The sequence below is a fragment of the Schistocerca cancellata genome, chromosome 1 (genome assembly GCF_023864275.1).
Source record: "Schistocerca cancellata isolate TAMUIC-IGC-003103 chromosome 1, iqSchCanc2.1, whole genome shotgun sequence".
NCBI classification, from domain to species: Eukaryota; Metazoa; Arthropoda; class Insecta; order Orthoptera; family Acrididae; genus Schistocerca; species Schistocerca cancellata.
Genome location: NC_064626.1, coordinates 1,050,413,011 through 1,050,423,142, shown reverse-complemented (window position 1 = coordinate 1,050,423,142; position 10,132 = coordinate 1,050,413,011).

The window sequence follows — 10,132 nt, the reverse complement described above, 5'->3', positions numbered from 1 at the left end:
CAGCTGCTAGCCGGGTCTGTACAATTGGCCGTTACTAGTGTAGCGGCCTGGCCAAAAATTTTTCTTGGATAAACCGGGAAGATAATACATAATCTTGCTTACCTGTTATTTCCACTCTGGTAGTCTGAATCTATGGATTTTGCTGGTAATTATAACAATGCTGATCATTCGCAAACCCAGTCAAACACATAAACAAACAGTGATTGGCATTCACCTGTTCAACTTTGTTCCGTTCAGCTCATATAGCCCCGTCGCCTTCTGTCCGGAGTAAAGTTCATTCCTAGTTGCGACGGGGATTCCCCTGGCAGACACATGACGTCCAATATGCACACAATCAAAAATCAACTTATGATTCATTCAGAAATAAACTTAGAATGTGTTCAAAAATGTTCAAAAACCAACAGGGATGCGTTTCAAAATCATATGAATAATCGAGAGACCAATGTGTGCCGGATACTAGGGGTGCGTTCCAAAATCGTATGAATAATCGAGAGACCAAAGTGCGCTGGATACTAGGCGCTTTGTGAAACAAGGTTTTTTCCTCAAGAATATTAATCCAGATGTCATTAACAAACTCCTAGTTTGATAAACTCTCAATCCACCCCGCCTCCTCACCACTAGAACACTTGCCACTTACACTGAGCTTCAGACTGATTTTCACCCTGCGGGACTGTTTTTGTTAGACGAGATTTTGTTCGTTTTCATGTCTCACATTTGCAGGGTTAAAATTTATCTGCTTTTACTATTGTTTCATGTGTGACACTGAAAAACATCAGAAGCAACTTCATCATATGATGCTGAGCAGAAAAGTTCAACATTGCTCTCTTGGCCAGGGAATTGCTGTATGAAGTCAATAGAGAGAAATAATGTGTGTGTTATGTTCAGTTAACAATAATTGTTCTTTATAATGCTCCCAACCATTGTTGTCACTGACAAGATGCCAGTCATGACAAAGCAAAAGGTGAACAGTTGGCTTTAGCATGACTATTTTGAAGTGAGTGAGTAACATGGCTACGTTGAATTAAGTGGTCATCTTAAAAAGGTGAAGCTTATGGAACTAATCTCTCTCTATGAACCACAGTTCCCCAATATGAAATCGACAATCTGATAAAAACATATGAGCATACAGCCATCAGGCTACCACTGTATCACCGCCATTTCAACCCAATAGAACAAAGTTTTTTTAGAAAATTCAATAGGACAAATGATCTTGTCATTAAATAATGGCAGTAGCAATGTCACTGCAAACATATGTGACAGCGACAACAGCAGCACCACTAGGGTGTTCACACTGTCACTACAGGAACGATGTGTAGTCTGATGCAACTGAGTGCTTGGACCGTGTAGCTTACATACGTACATAGCAAAATTATATTACAATTAATATTTATTAATTGTATATTAATAAGAGGGCTATTGACAATAAAAGAAAGAATGAAGCTCATGCCAAGGAACTCAATCTATCATACAAAATAAATCTCTCTCTGTTTGCAATGCAGAGGTAGTGCATTTTGATCACTAATCTTCTTTCTTCCAAATTGATAAGATAAATTTCTTAATTGAAAGAAAAAAATTGGAGGGGTACCTGCAATTGGGTTTGCAGTCATGTTTGCCACTTTTCTTATAAATTTCCGTCTCCATTACATATGCTATACAACTCACAATGACCGATTTCGCTTGTTGCCATTATCAGATCTGTCACAAATAGAAAAAAATCTAGAAAAATATAATACACATGGCTAACAGCTATACATATTACCCAGACGTACCATTAAAAGTATGCTGCTGCAAGTATCATTGTCAAACAACCTGTAGCCATAGTGAACTGATACCAACAGCCTTATGCAATGAGCTAAGGTAAAAAATACATGAAAAGAACAAGATAGTTCGTCCATATGGTAAGAGGCTTGTTACTACGTCATATAACAGTGTACTTTCCCATAAAGTTGCACAAACTTTCAGAAAAATCAGTGGTAATATTGGATTACAGAAGAAACGTACAATGGGTTCTAGGTTATGACACAAAACTGGCAACAACATTAATAAATATTTGGAATCCGGGGTCTACAAGATTAGTTGCCAGGGCTTTGGCAGAGGGTGAGGAACTTTAAGGCCTACTTCAAAGAACATAAATGAAGCCAAAATAAGAGAGCATGTGGAGCGCACACAGAAAAATGTGGTGGGAATTATGCAGGATAATCTGGAAGTGTTGCAGAGGACACCTAAAGGACAATTACTGAACCTGTTAGAGGAAATGGGAGATCAACAAACAAAGAAAATGGCAACAGGTGTTACTGCATAATGAAAATAGCAAATTTAACTTGAATGCATATTTCGATGTATTCAGGAACCTACTAGTCTGAACATTGTCACAAACTGCAGCAGCTGAGCCTGTGGCCACATATGAGGTCTTTTCAAAAAATTCCATAAGCTTGCCTTCAAAATTATTTTACACTTACCTTTACACTGCTTCAAAATTCTCTCCTCCACAATTGATACACCACTCCCAATGCCAATTCCACTTCCAGAAGCAGTCTTGGTATGATTCTTGCTGGATCATGTGAAGCGCCATCAGAGAATTTTCTTTTATCTTGTCTATCAGTGCAAATCTTCATCCTTTCAACAGTGTTTTCAACTTCAGAAATAAATAAAATGTCCACAGGGACCTGGTCTGGAGAATAAGGAGGATGAGGCAAGCACAGTGATTTTGTTTCTTGGGCAATAGTCACGCATCAACAGGGATGAATGTGTGGGTGCGTTATCGTGATGTAAGAACCATGAACTGTTTTGCCACATTTCAGGCCGTTTGCTTCTCACATTTTCTTACAGGCATTCCAACATATCCTGATAGTACCACCGATTAACAGTTCGTCCCTGGGGCACAAATTCATGATGATCTACTCCTTCAAAGTCCAAGAAAAGTACCAGCATGGCTCTGATATTTGACCTGACCTTACCAAATCCACTGTGAAGACCTAACTTTGGTCTCAACATCTTAACCAGGGACCCACGTCTGATCACCAATTATGGTTCTCTTAAGGAACATCTCGTTCTCATTCTTATGATCCAGAAGCTCTTCACAGATTGCGAGGCAAAGGTCTTTCTGGTCTTGACTCATGAGCTGTGGGATGAACTTGGTGGCAACACAATGTGTTCCAAGATGCTGTGTCAGGATTTCATGACATGATCCAACTGAAATGTTACATTCGTCTGCAATCTCTCTGGCAGTCTGTCTTTGATTGGCATGCACAATTTTGTTGATGTTCCCAACATGAGCATCGTCGGTAGACATTGAAGGGTGTCCTGAACAACGGTCGTTTTTAACTTCCATCCGGCCATTTTTAAACCGTGTGAACCATTCGTAACACCGAGTATGGCTTAAGCACTAATCACTTTAGGCTTCCTGCATTATTTATTATGTCTCTGTAAATGTTTTCTTGAGTTTCACACAAAATTTAAAGCAGATGTGTTGCTCCTCTAACTCTGCCATTCCAAAATTCGCAAACTGTGCGACAACATTCTTTTCAAAACAGCGCTGGACAATAAGTAACAGACACATAACAATGAAACCTCCGGTAGCAACACATAAAACACAGATGTGTGCAAGGATGCCAACCACACAACACTCCATTGGCGCAAATTACAAATGTACTGGAATTTTTTGAACAGACCTTGTACACTGGCCACTCACAGCATTAAGACAGGGGCTTCCTTCCGTCATCATCATTGTCATAGGAAAACAAAATCATCCTACAGAGAGGCCGCAAGATAGTAGCAGCTGAAGTCTACTCTGAATGCACTGTCGACCATGTTTTACTTGCTTTGTTATGCTGAAAGGTTATCTTATTACTAAAATCTATATTACCTTTTACTCTTTTTATTCTGCCTTACAAGATGTGACATTTACTCTGTCATGCTAGGAGGTTTCTATTAAACTATTAGCGTTTTTACACATTTTACTCACACTTTAGGTATGGGTTTTATTTCTATTTCATTTCATGTTTTATTTTTTGCCATTTGAAATCATTTTAAATAATGACTATGCATATTTTAAGTTACTGAAATTATGGTTTGGTCACTAGTGTACCTGGCACTAGTGTCCTCTAATGGTTAAGGTTAGGTTTGTATTAGTATAGGACACCCCCAAGCCATCACTGGTACTTGGTATGAACCTATGCATGCAGACTGAAGGTGCTACTTTTGTCACAGTACTTTTAACACTGTAGGTACAGTAGGTACTGGGAGATGAAGAAGCTTGCACAGGATAGAGTAGCATGGAGAGCTGCATCAAACCAGTCTCAGGACTGAAGACCACAACAACAACAACAACTTTTAACACGATCAAAATTGCTCACGCCACTGGGGCATGAGGGTCACCTTGCCTCCCAGACAGCACATGCCTGTATGGCATCACCAAACCCTCACGGCACTGTGGCTCCTACCCTTACCCAGGCATGCAGGTTAAAAGGGACACTGGCCAGGCCCTCAGTAGACCTTTTACTGTCATTTAGGCTGGTTTGTCCACAAGTTGTGTGAAGTGAATTGATCCAGCTCATCAAATACTCCATCTTTATTACTCCAGCATTTCGTTATTTTTCTTTTTGTTCTCAAAGGCAAGTTAATAATTTAATTTATTTCATAAAACCAATTTCTGAGGGACACATCCAAGATTTTCAGAGGTATCCTGTGTCTTGACGAAATTGGGGGGGGGGGGGGGGGGGGGGACTGTCAAAACATCTGGTTGGTCAGTTGGTTGATTTGGGGTAGGGGACCAAACAGCGAGGTCATCAGTCCCTTCGCAGAAGCAGGATGGCCAGACATGGATTTGAACAGTCATCCTCCCAAATGCGAGTCCATTGTGCTAACCACTGCACCACCTTCCTCAGTAACGTCTCTAGCTATGTCCTCGTTTGTTCTACTTATTTTACAAAATATAGTGTCATTTCATGTCCATATTTTCATTTTTATGGAGGTACAACAATAGCAAATAAATGAGTTCTTCAGGCACGGTCTCTTATTGGAGTAAAAAATTGTCAAAAATATATAAAACTGTTATTTGAAACTTCCTGACAGGTTGAAACTGTGTGCCGCCAGACCGAGATTCGAACTCAGGACCTTCACCTTTCGCGGGCAAGTGCTCTACCATCTGAGCTTTAATTTCACCAGTACCTCGTTTCCTTCCTGCCAAACATCACACAAGCTCTCCTGCAGACCTCGCTGAACTAGCACTCCTGGAAGAAAGGATATTGCAAAGACATGGCTGTGGCAAAGCAGTATTATAAAAGAGGATGGACAAGCATAGTGTAGGCAGTCTCCTTAGTAGATCTGTTAAATTTTCCAAGTGCCCTGCCAGTGAAACACAGTCTTTGGTTAGCCTTCCCCACAACATTTTCTGTGTGTTCCTTCCAGTTTAAGTTGCTCGTAATTGTAATTTCTAGGTATTTAGTTGAATTTACAGCCCTTAGATTTGACTGATTTATCATCTAACTGAAGTTTAATGGATTCCTTTTAGCACTCATGTGGATGACCTCTCTTTTCATTACCTAGGGTCAATTGTCAATTTCTACACCATACATATATCTTTCCTAAGTCACTTTGCAATTTGCTTTGATCTTCTGATGACTTTGCTAGTCAATAAATGACAGTGTCCTCTGCAAACAACGTAAGACAGCTGCTCAGATGGTCACCCAAATCATTTGTATAGATAAGGAACAGCAAAGGTCCTATAACACTACCATTGGGAATGCCAGAAATCACTTCTGTTTTATTCTGTGACTTTCTGTCAATTACTACGAACTGTGACCCCTCTGACAGGAAATCACAAATCCGGTCACGATCTTCCATAAGCACACAATTTCACTACAAGTTGCTTGTGTCTTACCGTGTCAAAAGCCTTCCAGAAATCCAGAAATATGGAATTGATGTGAAATCCCTTGTCAATAGCACTCAACACTTCATGTGAATAAAGAGCTAGTTCTGTTTCACAGGAATGATGTTTTCTAAACCCATGTTGACTGTGTGACAATAGACCATTTTCTTCTAGGTAATTAATAATGTTCGAACTAAATATACGTTCCAAAATCCTGCTGCATATCGATGTTAATGATATGGGCCTGTAATTTAGTGGATTATTCCTACTACTTTTCTTGAATATTGGTGTGGCTGTAAAAAGACAGCCAATCTTTGAGATGTTGCATCTGTTTAAATTTGGCACATTTGTTTAGTTGTTTCTGCAACAGTGTTCTGACCTGTTTTGTGAACCGAGGAGGATCATCTCTGTCATTTGTTAATTTATTTGGTATAAATCTCCCAATAGCAACCAATACTTTGAATTGAAACCATATCCGGTCTACACTTATATTGTTAATTTGGAAGGAGTGGAGAGTGTCTCTCACAGGGTGTATACACGGGCAAGGAAAAAAAATTTCCCGGATTTCTCGGTTGAAAATACACTTTCTCCCGGGTGAAAATACATTTTTCCCGTGTTATGTGAGAGTATACTTTTCCTCAGCACTGTAAAACTTATCTGTCTATAAATCTGAATTCCACCAAACACTGCATGTTACTTTCCAAGGCATTGAAATCGAGATTCCGACGTGCTTTTGTAAGCCAGTCATAGCTCATGTCATGTGATCTCGCCAGCTGATGACAGCAAAGGACATGTGATGTAGTCAGCCAATAGCAAGATCACTCTTAAGTAGCGCGAACACACAAATAAGAAAAGTGGATGGTTAAAATTAATATACAGTGGCGGTCGAAATAATAGAGCCACCTCTATTGACGAGATTAAGAACTAGGATATCTATTAGTACGCGAAATCGCCACGAGTGCCGTGTTGTCAGTCCCTTGTAGACAACATCAGGGAAGACGTTGCTGCTATCTTTAGTCGTCCGAAAGGAAGCGTTTGAGCTAGACGTGTGACAAGAGGCATAAAGGTAAGAATCTTATGGGTCAAAATAATAGAGCCACTTTACACATGTGCCTTTAAATTGATTTTTATGCAGTTGTTTTGTATGTAAATTGACGTGTGGTTTTGTTTACATTCGTCTAGATGGGCAGAGCAAAGCATACCAGTGAAGATGAGCGTATAGTAATGTTCCGGATGTTCAAAAGTGGGATGTCCATGAATAAAATAGCCAATGTCTTGCACGTTTCGCGAAAACGAGTCCAGAACGCCATGAGACGGTCAAAACAAACAAAGCCGCAGGTGGAGAACAGGGGGCGACCTCGTGTAACTACTCCTCGCGTAGACAGACTCATCACTAAGGAAGTGAAGAAAGACCCATTTTTGTCAACACCACGACAGAAAGCCATTTTGTTTAGCGACGAACATGATGTTCAACCATCAACCTCAACGATTCAAAGACGACTGAGATCTGCAAAATTGAATGGGCGCATTGCAAGAAAGAAGCCACATGTTTCACAAGCTAATGTTCGGAAAAGGTTAGCCTTTGCCCGGAGAAATGAACAAAAACCTAATACTTGGTGGAGGAACATCCTTTGGTCCGATGAATCCAAGTTTAATAGGTTTGCCTCAGACGGAAAAGTCTATGTGCGCCGCCCACCAAACCAGGAATTTAATCCCAAGTACACTTTAAAAACTGTGAAATACGGTGGCGGAAGTGTTATGGTATGGGGATGTTTTTCGTGGTACGGCATTGGTCCAATACACCGTATCAACGGCATAATGAACGCAGAAATGTACAAAGACATCTTGGCAAATGTGATGCTGCCTTATGCTGAAGAGGAAATGCCGCTGAAATGGAAATTTCAGCACGATAACGATCCAAAGCATACTGCAAGGATCATAAGGCAGTTTGTTCAAGAGCACAATATCGAAGTATTAGAGTGGCCACCTCAGTCCCCTGACGCATCACCCATTGAGAACTTATGGGAGATCTTAGACAAGAGAATCGACCGCTCAAAAGCTACATCTTCAGAAAAACTGTGGGAAGAAATCCAGAGAGCCTGGTATGCGATCAGTAGTGACGAATGCAGGCGTTTAGTAGACTCTATGGGTAAGAGGTGCAGGGCAATCCTCAAAAATAAGGGTTACCCCACGAAGTACTAATGCAGTCCTATGCAAAAAAGACTGTTCCTGTACGTTTCATAAGACTGAGATCAAGTACAATATATTTGTTTCAATTGGCTCTATTTTTTTGACCCTGTGGTCTGGTATTCTTTTGAATATTATTGATTATTACTGATTATTTTGTGTTGTGTTATCGATATAACTGACTATAGTACAATGTGACTCGGTTGTAATGGTTTCCATCATAGTTCAAACATGTCTAGTAATAAATGTGCACTTTATTCCAAACCTTTGCCAGGTGGCTCTATTATTTTGACCGCCACTGTATATAGTGTTGCTACAAGAGAAACAGAGGTTTCACATATAATCGTAGTCTCGAAGATTAATAAGCTGCAAGAGAAGTTAAGCTTCTACATATAATGTTGATTTTTTTTTGCGCATGTGTGCCAGTAAAATTTTTAATAATGACATAAATGTCTGATCTTCTGGGCTCGAAATTATTCTAGATTGTCATCCTCAAAGAGTTGACTTTTAATTGAGAGTCAAACGCTCTGCGATTTAAGAAATTCATTGTATATTCTCTCATATAGTAACGCTTTTCAAACCACCATCCGCAATGTTTTCCCGTGACTTGTTAGAAACTGATTCGTTTCAGCAGTTGACAGAGAGCGCCAGATAACAGGCACCACCGTTCTTGCGCAGCTACGATGACGCAGGAAGCCCTTATGTTCGTACATGTAAAACATTAAAAGATCTTTCACTATGTCACAAAAGAAACAAGACATCAGAGGACACTTCAAGTTCATCAGAATTTCGTGAACCATACTAAAATGCGTAATTGGGCTTAAAGTGCACATTCGTATGTCAAGATTCGGATGTAAATTTTCTTGAGTACCAGTACTTTATTATCTGTTTGGTTCTTTATTATGGCATAATGCCATGCGAGCTAGAAGATGGAAAACGTGCACCTGAAATGCACCGAACAGTTGAAACTAGCCAACAGTGTGAAATTAAACACTTTGTTTCAAATAAATTGATTGCCTCAGTGCAAAAGATTAATAAAAGCCAAATCTCTTTAGCAAAGCGACAAAAATAACTTCATTGTTCTGCAAGGTGATTCATGTTTGACTATCAGAAAGGTGGAAATAAAACCTGAAAATAACATATTTCAGCCTTCCGTAATTATGCGAACGTATTTTAATTCATTTGATAGCTCCCGACCACAGAAATCCGTTTTGTTTTCATTTGTTGTGAGAGTAATAAATGAAGAGGAAACAGCAAAATCACTAAACGTAAACACAGGTCACGTGGGGACTACCCACCTCAACAACAACTCAGACTGCTCTGTGCATCAGCCCCGGATCTACGATATTTCCGAACTGGGGCAATACTAAATAGTGATGCCCAGCCACACATCTGTAGCCATAAGCGGGAGAAGGTATTACCCATACGCGATCAACTGCGCATGCACAAGAGCCTGCCCACAACTGCTCAAACGAATCTAATGTCAACAGCTGTCACATCACGCTCATCGGAGGTAATTTGTTGTTATGAATCATTGCATAGTCTTTCTAAACATTTGACACCCTTTGCTGTTGGCAGACACTTGTATGAGCACTCTGTTTTGTTGTTTTATATGGCGGATTTCCTTTGCGACTTAAGTTTTATTTTCGTTTTTTCTTCCTCTTGTTAATGTTTTGTTACTGCAGTATTATCCTGCAGACACGGGATACTGTAATATCCTTTGTTGGAGTATCGGTTCTTACCAGTCAAAATCACAAAAATTTAACTGAAAACTAAAACAATGAAACATTCCCAGAATTCTAAAAAAATCCTGGGTTTTTTCCGGTTTTCTCTCGGTTGTCCTGGGTCGTATACACGCCGTCCCAAGAAGATGTCAAGTTAATTTTTATCAGCTGTTATGAATAGTTATACAGTAGAGCCCTCTTAATCCGAACTAATTGGGACCGGACCTTGTTCGGATTACCGATTTGTTCGGATTAGCAGAAATTACGGTGATGAGTTTCTAGAATAAAGTATACCAAGCAGATAAGTAGGTATACCATGGTAACAAACGAGAACAAGTGTGGGAACAATGGC